Raw genomic sequence first — 13269 nt, 5'->3', positions numbered from 1 at the left:
ACTTCCTGCTCATCCTAAGCATCTCTCCCACCAGCCTCTCCCTCTCCCTCTTCTCTCTGTGGGACCAAATTGAGATTAACTCCCCCCTGGTGAACGCCTTCATAGCCTCCCAAACCGTTGTTGCTGTTACCTCCCCTGTGTCATTTGTTATCACATAGTTCTGAATGCTCCTCCTTATCCGCCCACACACCTCTTCATCCGCCAGCAGCCCCACATCCAGTCTCCAGAGAGGGCGCTGACCCCGCTCCGCCCCCAGTTGCAAGTCCACCCAATGCGGGGATGGTCCGAGACCGCAATGGCCGAATACTCGACTCCCTCCACCCTCGGGATTAACGCCCTACTCAATACAAAAAAGTCAATCCGCGAGTAGACTTTATGGACGTGGGAGAAAAAGGAGAACTCCTTCGCCCTTGGCCGCGTGAATCTCCACGGGTCCACGCCCCCCATCTGATCCATGAACTCCCACAGGGCCCTGGCCGCCGCCGGTCTCTTTCCCGACCTGGACTTAGACCGGTCCAGTTACTTGACTCCAAGTCCGGGATTTTACCCAACATGCGCCTCATGAATTCCGCACCATCCCAGTTCGGGGCATAGACGTTCACCAACACCACTCAGGCCCCCTGTAGCTTGTCACTCGCCATTATGTACTTGCCTCCCTTTTTCGCCACAATACTCCCTGCCTCAAATGCCACCTGTTTACTAACCAGAATTGCCACTACTCTGGTCTTTGAGTCTCGCCCCGAGTGAAACACCTGGCCCACCCATCCCCTCCTTAACCTCATTTGGTCAGCGAGTTTTAAGTGCGTCGCCTGCAGCATGGTCACGTCCGCCTTCAACCCCTTTAAATGCGAGAACACGTGGGCCCTCTTGACCGGCCCGTTCTGGCCCCTCACATTCCAAGTGATCAGCCTGGACGGGGGGTTGAGCCCCCCCCCCCTCCCTGCCGACTAGCCATCTCCCTTTTTCGGCCAGCCACGTGCCCGCGCCCCCCGCTCGCTCCAGCCCTCCCGCCGGAGGCCCCCCAACCCAACTCTCCATCCATCCCCAACAGTTGGCTCCCCTTCAGTCAGCAAAGCAGCACCCACCCCAGCCCGCCAATCCACCAATCCCAACCCTCCGTGCCAAGCACCCGCTTAGCACTGATTTCCCCCCCATTACGCTTCCGTAAGTCAGCTGACCCATGCTGATCCCGGCTACTCCCGCCTCTATCTCCAAACTTACTATTGTCTCCTCCTTCGGGCCCCCAACTCCCCCTCCCCCACAGTGTAAGAGGGCAAGTGCCATCCAGATGCTTCCCGTGCACCGGACACCACAACCCGGGCGTTAACCCGCCCCCTGGTAAAAAAAACAGAAAAAGAAAAGCAAACAACTTAAATTCTACTAACAATCTTACACCAGCCCAACACCCGGTTACGCATCTCCGCCAGCCCGTTTCACCCACGTGCAGCTGCCCCTTAATTCAAGTCCAGCTTTTTGTGCTTAATGAATGTCCACGCCTCGTCCGGCGTATCAAAGTAATGGTGCCTGTCCTGGTACGTTACCCAAAGTCTCGCCGGATGCAGGAACCCGAACTTCACCCCTTTGCTGTGGAGGGCCACCTTAGCCCGGTTGAATCCCTCATGCCTCCTAGCCAGTTCAGCTCCCAAGTCCTGGCATATACGAATCTCGCCGTTCTCCCACTTACTGCTCCGCACCTTCTTTGCCCAACGCAAGACACGCTCTCTGTCTGTGAAACGGTGGAACCTTATCACCATCGCCCTCGGTGGTTCATTTGCCTAGGCTTCCTCGCGAGGACTCTATGCGCCCCATCCAGTTCCAAGGGCCGCCGGAAGGCGCTCGCGCCCATCAGCGTCCCCAGCATTGTAGTCACATACGTGCTCGCATCCGCCCCCTCCGCACCTTCAGGGAGGATTGAATCGCAGGTTGTGACTCCTAGACCTATATTCGAGGTCATCCAGTCTCTCCTGCCATCTCTTGTGTAAAGCCTCGTGCGCCTCCACCCTGGCCGCCAGGCCCAGGATCTCATCCTTATTCTCAGATACCTTCCTCTCCACCTCTTTAATCACCTTCTCCTGCACCTTCTGAGTCTCCACCATCTTTTCCATGGAGGCCTTCATAGGGGCCAGCATCTCCGTCTTCAGCTCTGATCAGCAGCTCCTCAGAAAGTCTTGCTGCTCTCTCGACCACTGGGCCCACGCTGCTTGGTTCGCGCCAGCCACCATTTTGTCCTCCCAGATCCACACCGCTTGCTTCCCCACAATCTCTCTTTTAACGGCCCCGCTCCTGGCTCCCTCCATACAGCAGTGGGGGGAACCTCTCCAGCGTCCTTTCCCATGCCGGTAATCACCGTCCAAGTGCCGTTGCCGCCCTGTTTAAAGGCCCGTAACTCCGATCCCGGCGGGAGCTGCCGTGTGTGCGACCTATTTGGACATTGCCGCTACCGGAAGCGATCTCATCTATAATAACAGACTCTAAAACCTTCTCCTTAGTCATGGTCACTGCACTCACCTCTGCCCCCTGGTTCTCCTGGAGCTCTGGCATCCCTCTGGTGTCTTCTACCATGAAGACTGATGCAAAGTAACTATTCAGTTCATCTGCCATTTCTTTGTTTCCTATTATTACTTCTCCAGCCACATTTTCCAGTGGTCCAATGTCTATTTTTGCCTCTCTCTTACCTTTTATATATTGAAAAAATCTCTTCCTATCTTCCTTTATATTACTAGCTAGCTTGCACTCGTACTTCATCTTCTCCCCCCTTACTGCTTTTTCAGTTGTCTTCTGCTCGCTTTTAAAGGCTTCCCAATCCTCTGGTTTCCCACTAATACTCGCTACTTTGTCTGCTTTTTCTTTAGCCTTTATGCTGTCCTTGACATCCCTCGTCAGCCATGGATGCCTTGTCCTCCCCTTAGCATGTTTCCTCCTCCTTGGGATGAATTTCTGCTGTGCCTCCCTAATAACCCCAAAAAGCTCCTGCCATTGCTGTTCCACTGTCTTCCCTGCTAGGCTCCTTCTCCAATCAACTCTGGCCAGCTCCTCCCTCATGTCTTTGTAGTTACCCTTATTTAATTGTCATACCCATAGTAAAACTAAATGGATTGTCCACAGCTATATAGAACTTACTGAGTTCCCTACCTAATATTGCCTTAATGAAAGTTACTTTGTGATTAGTATAATTCCTCAGATTAAGACTGATTCCAAAACAGTAAGAGATTTTTTGAACCGAAAAACATGACATTTCAGCGGGAAGAAAATTAACCTCAATAAAGTCACAAAAAAAAAGGAATATTAACATTTCAGCTATCATAAGAAAACATGAGGGGTCCAGCCAGGCATTTTAAATCTAATTTCTTTTTCACTCTTCCTAACTGATGTATTTCAGCACACTCAGCTGCTTTGATTCAATGAACAGCTCAACCCACTAATGCTCAGCACCCTCTCCGCCCACTACCCGCTCTTCACACAAGTGAAAATTGATGGAGCCTTTTTTGAATGATGAAAATACTATTAAGAAAAAAAATGTTCCCCCTGCAGTTTCCATTCATTTCTCAAATATAAAAATGGTGCGCAGTGACCTTGCCGTATGCTCATACTTTTTTCAATCTTAGTGAATTTATCAACTGAAAACATTAATTGTATCAATGTTGCACTGAAAAGGGGTGAAACGTTATTATCTGATTCAGGACCATTAAAGCAAAATTCATTTGGGCACGGTGAAAATTTATTCATGACCTTTTACTATAAAAGTCAATTAACAAGTAAAGTTAACAATTTAAATGAAAAGTGCCCAATTCTTTTTTTCAATTTAGCATGACCAATCCACCTCGCTGCACATCATTCGGTTGTGGGGGTGAGACCCACGCATGCACGGGGAAAACGTGCAAACTCCATATAAACAGTGGCCAGGGGCCAGGGTCGAACCCGGGTCCTCTGCACCATGAGGCAGCAATGCTAACCACTCCGCCCCCGTGTCGCCCTATAAGATATAGTTTCTTAAAAAATCATTTTAGAGTACGCAATTATTTTTTTCCAATTAAGGGGCAATTTACTGTGGCCAGTCCACCTAACCTGCATATCTTTGGGTTGTGGGAGCGAAACCCACACAGACATGGGGAGAATGTGCATACTCCACATAGACTATGATCCTGGGCCGGGATCGAACCCGGGTTCTCAGCGCCAAATGGCAGCAGTGCTAACCACTGCACCACTGTGCCCAAGATATAGTTATGTACAGAACTACAATGCCATTTGATTAAGTTCATTGAAGACTGGATATACTTGGAAAGCTACTAACATAGTAGCAACTGCTCAATATTTTGGCCATGTGAGATGGACAAACATTAGACAGAATCTCAGTCACAAGAGAACATGGACATACAATGGGAAATCACCAGTAGGGGCAGTCATTTCTTTTGCCATTTATATGGATGTTCGGGGGTAATAGCCTATGAACACCTTATTGAAAGCAATAGCCTATGAACACCTTATTCAAAGCAATAGCCTATGAACACCTTATTCAAAGCAATAGCCTATGAACACCTTATTCAAAGCAACACCATCAACATAATTAAAATGCTAGTTTCTTTGAAGACTGGGTTGAATACAGACGTATTAATAGCAGAATCTTGGGAGGTCTAATGTGAAATATATTGCAGTTTTTCAACTTTCTGAATCAGATGACAATACTACTTTGTTATTGAGACGTCATAGAAAGTGATTCTCACTTCTGAAAATAATCAGATTATTTCTAATTGTTGCTACTTCAAGCAAACAGCAGATGATGTGTAAAAAGCAAAGTCGATCACATGCTACAAGTGCCCAGAATTCCACATTTTTTACGAAGAATTAGCTAAAAATTGTTATGTATCAGAGTAATATCACTGGCTGGTGTAATGTCATATGTTATGCAATGACATCATCGGAGCGTTTTGTGGCTTTTTGTGGAGTTCACCAGTGTACCCTGCTTGAGCAGCACCTTGTAAATAAACCCCTTGCTCTATGTTATATGAACTCGACGTGTGCCACCTCTGATTCTTTCTCTTGCCCGTTATAACAAAGAATATAACAAAAGAGAAACTGGTGACGACATCTGGGCCGAAAACAAAATAACACAGGAGAAAAACAATTTTTGATGATGATTTTGTGAGCCAGAAGAAGGGACCGTCGATGGAGATCCAGGCCCATTCACCATCGGGAGTGAGGTCGGGAGAAATATCGTCAATTTTCAAGGTGAAATCATCGTTGTGGCAAGTAAAAACAACTCTCGGGAAATATTTGACACCGCACAGTTTGTAGTGGGATGTCGGTGAATCATACAGTTGAATGCGACAGATGCTGGTGCAAGTAAAAGGTTTTCTAAAAGAAAACAAGGTTATCAGACAACAACGGATTGCTGAGGGCTTACTTCAAATGGAGGATCAAGGTTTTCAGTACACTTACCATTGTGGTGGATAGAGCCATGGAGACTGTGCATGGGGCACCGAAACAGGCCATGGGAACGTGAACCTATGGGGCTGCTGACTCTGCAACCTACTGCCAGTGAATTGATAGCGAGGCACAGAAACAGCTGGTCTGCTTGTGGCCTGCGAGTTTGTCGACTTTAAACAGAAAGAAAATAAATGGCAGGGAAGACAGGCCAAAGGCTGAGTAGCACCGATCAGGGAGCTGCAATCCAAAAATGGTGGGAAAAAAAGGCGATATGTATGTGCTTGATGAGGAGGAGGAGACATGGAACTCTTATAAAAAAGTTTCCAGTTGTTCCCTCAAGCCAATCAGACACCAGCATACCTGCATACATGGACCTTCCTCAGCTCAGTTGGGAGGAAAACCTTCATATTACTACAGAGCGCCCACAGCTAAACCTAGAGACAAGCCTATGATGAGTTAATCACTGGCTTGCAAAAACATTTCTCCTTCTGTCCATTATTAATAACTGAACAATTCCACATTCACCGTCACGCACATGAGGAAGGGGAAAACATTTCACAATTTGTTGCATAATAATATCACTGCAGAAGCGAGCAAAGTACTGCAAATTTGGCCAGACTTTGGAGTATACACTTTGCGACTGATTAGTTTGTGTATCAGGAATGAAGCCATCCAAAGGAAATTGTTGACTGAAGGTGAACCTTAAAATCTGCTATAGTACTATAGAAATTGCAGCATCGATGGATAAGCTCATATCTGATGAATACTTCCTTTTTTTTTGTAATAATGTACCCAATGCATTTTTTCCAATTAAGGGACAATTAAGCATGTTAAATCCACCTACCTTGCACATCTTTGGGTTGTGGGGGCGAAACCCATGCAAACACGGGGAGAATGTGCAAACTCCACATGGACAGTGACCCAGAGCCGGGATCGAACCTGGGACCTTGGCACCATGAGACTGCAATGCTACCACTGCGCCACCGTGCTGCCCTATGAACACTTTCAATGGCATTTTCTATTTGTCTCGTGTGGAAAATGTTGCGATAATGTCTTCTCAGGTGCGAAAATTTACCCAAGCAGAACCGGTGATGAGGAAGGTGTTGGGCATAATTCAAAAAGGCACTCTTACACAAGAGCACAGGAAGAATCCCGACCGTAAACCCTATCTTACCAAGCATCTTGAGTTGACAGTACGAAATGGAGTATTGTTGTATTGGAGTATCAGAGTAATTATTCCACCATGTCTCTGAAGTACAATCCTGGAACAGCTGCATGAGAGCAATCCCAGTGTAGTTAGAATGAAGGAGTAGCAAATGAAATTTAATCTTGGAAAGTGTGAGATGATACACTCTGGAAGGAGAAATTTGACAAGCAAGTATTCAATGAACGGCATGTCACTGGGATGTTGCCTGGAACATTTAAGTTATGATGAGAGGTTGGACAGGCTTGGGTTGTTTTTGTTGGAGCAGAGAAGACTGAGAGAGTGACCTGATTGAGGTGTACAAGATTATGAAGGGCCTGGACAGGGTGGATAGGGAGCAGCTGTTCCCCTTAGTTGAAGGATCAGTCACGAGGAGACACAAGTTCAAGGTGAGGAGCAGGAGATTTAGGGGGGGATGTGAGGAAAAACAATTTTACCCAGAGGGTGGTGATGGTCTGGAATGCACTGCCTGGGAGGGTGGTAGAGGCGGGTTACCTCACATCCTTTAAAAAGTACCTTGATGAGCACTTGCCACGTCACAATATTCAAGGTTATGGGCCAAGTGCTGGCAAATGGGATTAGGTAGGCAGGTCAGGTGTTTTTTATGTGTCGGTGCAGATTCGATGGGCCAAAGGCCTTTTTTGCATGATATTTTCTGTGATTCTGTGGAGGTGGGGTTATGCCAATCCTCCGCTGCGTTGAGAAATATATCTTCACTACAACATTAACAACCATGGGAATGACCTGGCAAGTCCATGGCAAAGAATCCATCTTGGGACCAGTCGAAACACACGTGTTTTTGGTCGTGATTGATGCGCACTTGAGGTGGCCGGAGGTTGCCATCATGAAATCGATAACTACAGAACAGACCAGAGAAGCGCTTGACAAGGTATTTGCAATATTCAGGCAACCTGAACAATTAAAGAGTGATAATGGTACGTAATTCACATCTGTTGAATTGGAGGACTACCTAAAGTGGTGTGGCATCCATGATATCAAATCCTCCCTCTACCATACAACTACTAACAGCTTAGCTGAACATTTGGTCCAGTCGCTCAAGCATGCAGTGCAGGTCTCGAGGGGTAACCTGTTGGCCTTTAACCTGGTGTTCTAAGACTTCTTACTGTGCCTACCCCAGTCCAACGCTGGCATCTCCACATCATGTGTATCAGAATGACACCATTGATGGTGTATGCAATGACATCATCGGAATGTTTTGTGGAACTCACCATTGTCCCCTGTTCGAACAGCATCTTGTAATAAACCCCATGCACTATGTTATGTAAACTCAATGTGTGCAACCTCTGATCCTTTCTCTTTGCGACTACAACAAAGAATATAACAAAAATCTATTTCTAAAAAATGATTTAAGGATGTATTATGAAGTAATTTCAGTAAATCCCAAGAAGGGAATTACTGGGTGTAACTTTAATCTTGGTGTTGGTGTGGTGGGGGGTGGGTGGGGGGGTCTGTCGACATCCACTGTTTGAATTTCATTCCTGTAGTTTATGGTATCATCAAAGCTGTCCTGTTGAATTATACTGAAACATTGCTCCTTCCCAAGAATCAATTATTCACTGTCATTTCCTAATGGTTAATGCAATGCTCTAGACCTGAACACAAATGAAGTAGATTGGAGTTCACAGAAGAATTCTTTCCTGAAACATTTTGATTTGATAAAAATGGACAAGGTAGGACCAGGTTTTATAAGGGTATTTGACATTCCGAAGTGAGGAAGAAAGGAAAAGAAGTGTGGTATGTCTGTTAATAAAGGATGAGATCAGGACAATAGTGAGAAATTATCTTGGTTTAGAAGGTCAAGATATAGAATCAGTTTGGGCCGAGATCAGAAATAGTGAGGAAGGAGGTCACGATGGGAGTAGTTTATAGGCCCCCTAACAGCAACTACACAGTAGGACAGGGTATACATCAAGAAATGATGGAAGGTTACAAGAAATACTGCAATAATCATGGGGGATTTTAACCTTCAAGTCATTTGCAAGATTTACAGCACTTGGACCACCACGCGAGATGACAAGATCTCATGAGGCGTCCCGAGCATTGAAAATTTCGGGAGAGGCCTCTTGCGAGATTTAACGGTCTCGTCGCGTCACTGAGTCAGGTGCGATCAGCCGTTCAATCACGGCTCCTGTTTCATTTCATATGACCAGGTCCAAAATAACCTATTCCCTGTTAGGTTCCAGACTCGTTGCAATCTGGATCTCGGACTTCGTGGTTGGCGTCCAGATTTGCATATTTAAGTGAGCGGTTAGCTTCACTTATATATGTCTACGAGCTTGGGAGACCTTGCCATGGGGCCGTTTAGCACAGGTTTCCACAGGACCACGCGTGACAGCACTTAGGGGTGCCTCCAGGCGATTGGAGGTCCCAGGGTGGATGAGCTCTGGGCAGGGTGGAACCCTGCCACCCCTAATGCCACCCAGGCACCTTGGCACTGCCTGACATTGCCACCCAGACACCCTGACACCCCCACCCTGGCACTGTCAGGGTTCCCAGGTGGCAATGTCAGACTCGCAGGGGTCACTATCAGGGTGCCAGGTTGGCAATGCTAAGATGCCCTGGTGCCAGGGATTGGGCCCTGTCCTTATGAGGTGGTGTGAGGGGGGATGAGGACCCCCCTAATCAATAAGTTGGGTGTTGAACGCCACAGTGGGGGGTCAAGAGATCGGGGCAGCATTTAAAACGGCACCCCATCTCACCCTGCACTGAAGAACATGACCAGCATCAAGAGTCAACCACATTGCTGTGGGTCTGGAGTCACATGTGGGGCCAGACCAGATAAATAGATTTTCTTCCATAAAGGACATTAGTGAACAAAATAATCGACAATGGTTTCATGTCCATCTTTTCATTCAAGATGTTTTAATTGATTCATATTTCACCATCTGCTATGGCGGGATTCAAACCCTGGTCCCCAGAGAATGACTCTGGGCTTCTGGATTACGAGTCCAGCGACAATACCCTACGCCACTGCCTCCCCTGAGGAATGGACAAAATGTTCTGGCCCACCCACTCACATTCCATGAATGAATTTAAAAAAACGTGATTCAATGAAGCTTACTGGAGGACATGCCAGAAGCAGCAGCAGGCATGCTGAAACAAGTGTCAACCTGGTGAAGCTATAACATAGAACTACTTGCGTGTCAAACAGAAAAAGCAGCAAGTGATTGACAGAGCTAAGCAATTCCACAACAACCAGTTCAGGTTTCAACTCTGCAGTCCTTCCACATCCAGTTATGAGTGGAGATGGAGAATTAAACAACTCTGAGGAAGAGGCTCCACAAATATCACATCTTCGATTATAAGAACATAAGAACTAGGAGCAGGAGTAGGCCATCTGGCCCCTCAAGCCTGCTCCACCATTCAATGAGATCATGGCTGATCTTTTGTGGACTCAGCTCCACTTTCCGGCCCGGACACCATAACCCTTAATCCCTTTATTCTTCAAAAAACTATCTATCTTTATCTTAAAAACATTCAATGAAGGAGCCTCTACTGCTTCACTGGGCAAGGAATTCCATAGATTCACAACCCTTTGTGTGAAGAAGTTCCTCCTAAACTCAGTCCTAAATCTACTTCCCCTTATTTTGAGGCTATGCCCCCTAGTTCTGCTTTCACCCGCCAGTGGAAACAACCTGCCCGCATCTATCCTATCTATTCCCTTCATAATCTTATATGTTTCTATAAGATCCCCCCTCATCCTTCTAAATTCCAACGAGTACAGTCCCAGTCTACTCAACCTCTCCTCGTAATCCAACCCCTTCAGCTCTGGCATTAACCGAGTGAATCTCCTCTGCACACCCTCCAGTGCCAGTACGCCCTTTCTCAAGTTAGGAGACCAAAACTGAACACAATACTCCAGGTGTGGCCTCACTAACACCTTATACAATTGCAGCAGAACCTTCCTAGTCTTAAACTCCACCCCTCTAGCAATGAAGGACAAAATTCCATTTGCCTTCTTAATCACCTGTTGCACCTGAAAACCAACTTTCTGCGACTCATGCACTAGCACACCCAGGTCTCTCTGCACAGCAGCATGTTTTAATATTTTATCATTTAAATAATAATCCCTTTTGCTGTTATTCCTACCAAAATGGATAACCTCACATTTGTCAACATTGTATTCCATCTGCCAGACCCTAGCCCATTCACTTAGCTTATCCAAATCCCTCTGCAGACTTCCAGTATCCTCTTCACTTTTTGCTTTACCACTTATCTTAGTGTCGTCTGCAAACTTGGACACATTGCCCTTGGTCCCCAACTCCAAATCATCTATGTAAATTGTGCACAGTTGTGGGCCCAACACTGATCCCTGAGGGACACCACTAGCTACTGATTGCCAACCAGAGAAACACCCATTAATCCCCACTCTTTGCTTTCTATTAATTAACCAATCTTCTATCCATGCTACTACTTTCCCCTTAATGCCATGCATCTTTATCTTATGCAACAACCTTTTGTGTGGCACCTTGTCAAAGGCTTTCTGGAAATCCAGATTATACCACATCCATTGGCTCCCCGTTATCTACCGCACTGTTAATGTCCTCAAAAAATTCCACTAAATTAGTTAGGCACGACCTGCCCTTTATGAACCCATGCTGCGTCTGTCCAATGGGACAATTTCCATCCAGATGCCTCGCTATTTCTTCCTTGATGATAGATTCCAGCATCTTCCCTACTACCGAAGTTAAGCTCACTGGCCTATAATTACCTGCTTTCTGCCTACCTCCTTTTTTAAACAGTGGTGTCACGTTTGCTAATTTCCAATCCGCCGGGACCACCCCAGAGCCTAGTGAATTTTGGTAAATTATTACTAGTGCATTTGCAATTTCCCTAGCCATCTCTTTTAGCACTCTGGGATGCATTCCATCAGGTCCAGGAGACTTGTCTACCTTTAGCCCCATTAGCTTTCCCATCACTACCTCCTTGGTGATATCAATCCTGTCAAGGTCCTCACCTGTCATAGCCTCATTTCCATCAGTCACTGGCATGTTATTTGTGTCTTCCACTGTGAAGACCGACCCAAAAAACCTGTTCAGTTCCTCAGCCATTTCCTCATCTCCCATTATTAAATCTCCCTTCTCATCCTCTAAAAGACAAATATTTACCTTAGCCACTCTTTTTGATTATGTGGGAGCACAACACATCAATGCAAAACATAATAAGGCTGAAGCATAAGGTGGCACGGTGGCACAGTGGTTAGCACTGCTGCATCACATGGCCAGACCCGGGTTCAATTCCAGCCTCAGATGACTGTCTGTGTGTAGTTTGCACGTTCTCCCCTTGCCTGAGTGAGTTTCCTCCAGGTGCTCTGGTTGCCTCCCAAAGCCCAAAGATGTGCGGGTTGGGGGTTGGCCATGCTAAATCGTCCCTTAATGTCCAAAAGGTTAGGTGGAGTTACTGGGTTAAGGGAATAAAGTGGGGCGTGGGCCTGGGCAGGCAGCTCTTTCGGAGGGTTGATGCAGACTCAATGGGCCGAATGGCCTCCTTCTGCACTGTAGTGATTCTTTTTCTATGATTCTATTTGCAACAATTATCAGCCAGAAGTGTTGAGTGTATGATCCATCTCAGCCTCCTCTAGAGGTCCACAGCATTACAAATGTCAGTCTTCAGCCAATTCAATTCACTCCAAGTAACATCAAGAAATGGTTGGAAGTACTGGATAGTGAAAACCTCTGGGCCCTGGCAATATTCCTGCAATCGTACTCAAACCATGTGATCCAGTACTTACCGCGTCACTGGCCAAGATGTTTGAGAACAGTTACTGGTATCTACTCAGACAATGGGGCAAATTGCTCAGGTATGTCCTGTGCATAAAAAGCAGGACAAATTCAACCCTGCCAATTGCCTCTGTTATGCCAACCTTGCCCAGCGTGTGGTCAATTCTAGCCCTACTTGACCTCGGGTCACAACAGGGTTGAAATTACTTTTTATTTTAAAATAGCCAAGGTTTTTGTCAGTCCAATAACTACAGTCACCAGGCTTGTAAATTTAAACACAATTAACTTTTTATTATCAACAGAAACTACAATTAATTAACAACAAATACAATTGGTTAACTACCATCTAATCTCTAACCCCTTCCTTCTAACTCACCCCACACTCGTCACACACACAGACACACTCACAGATAAACAATCACAGAGGGGACAGGGGGATGTAAAATAATGATGAAAGAGAAAAGGATAAGCGTCTTTGTTTCAGATTGCCATCTTCCAGTTACTTTTTTTTTCAGTCTTCGATAGATTTTATCTTTTCTTTCTACTTGTAATTGTTTTCACTGTAGACTCACAGAAATAGTAGGCAGCTTTGTATTTCAGGGTCTATAAGTTCTGCCTTCAGACAATAGCAGAGCAGCGAGAGAAAGAGAGAGAGCTGCTTCCACCTTGAGGGTCCAGTGCCTTCTCCTGGGCACTCTCCGCAAAACCCCATCTGACAGGAACCAATCGCTGTTGGTTGCCGAGCAGAATACTATCTCTGGCCAATCCATTGGCCACCAGCCAAGGAACTGAAACAAACCACTCCAATCTCCTGGTAGCCATAAGGTCTAGGTTCTACTATCCAAAGTAAAACACTTTGTATCACAATGTGCTATTTTGACACTTTGAGTTACTTACTTC

This window comes from Scyliorhinus torazame, chromosome 9, assembly GCF_047496885.1.
Source record: "Scyliorhinus torazame isolate Kashiwa2021f chromosome 9, sScyTor2.1, whole genome shotgun sequence".
NCBI classification, from domain to species: domain Eukaryota; kingdom Metazoa; phylum Chordata; class Chondrichthyes; order Carcharhiniformes; family Scyliorhinidae; genus Scyliorhinus; species Scyliorhinus torazame.
This window is presented reverse-complemented; position numbering follows the sequence as displayed.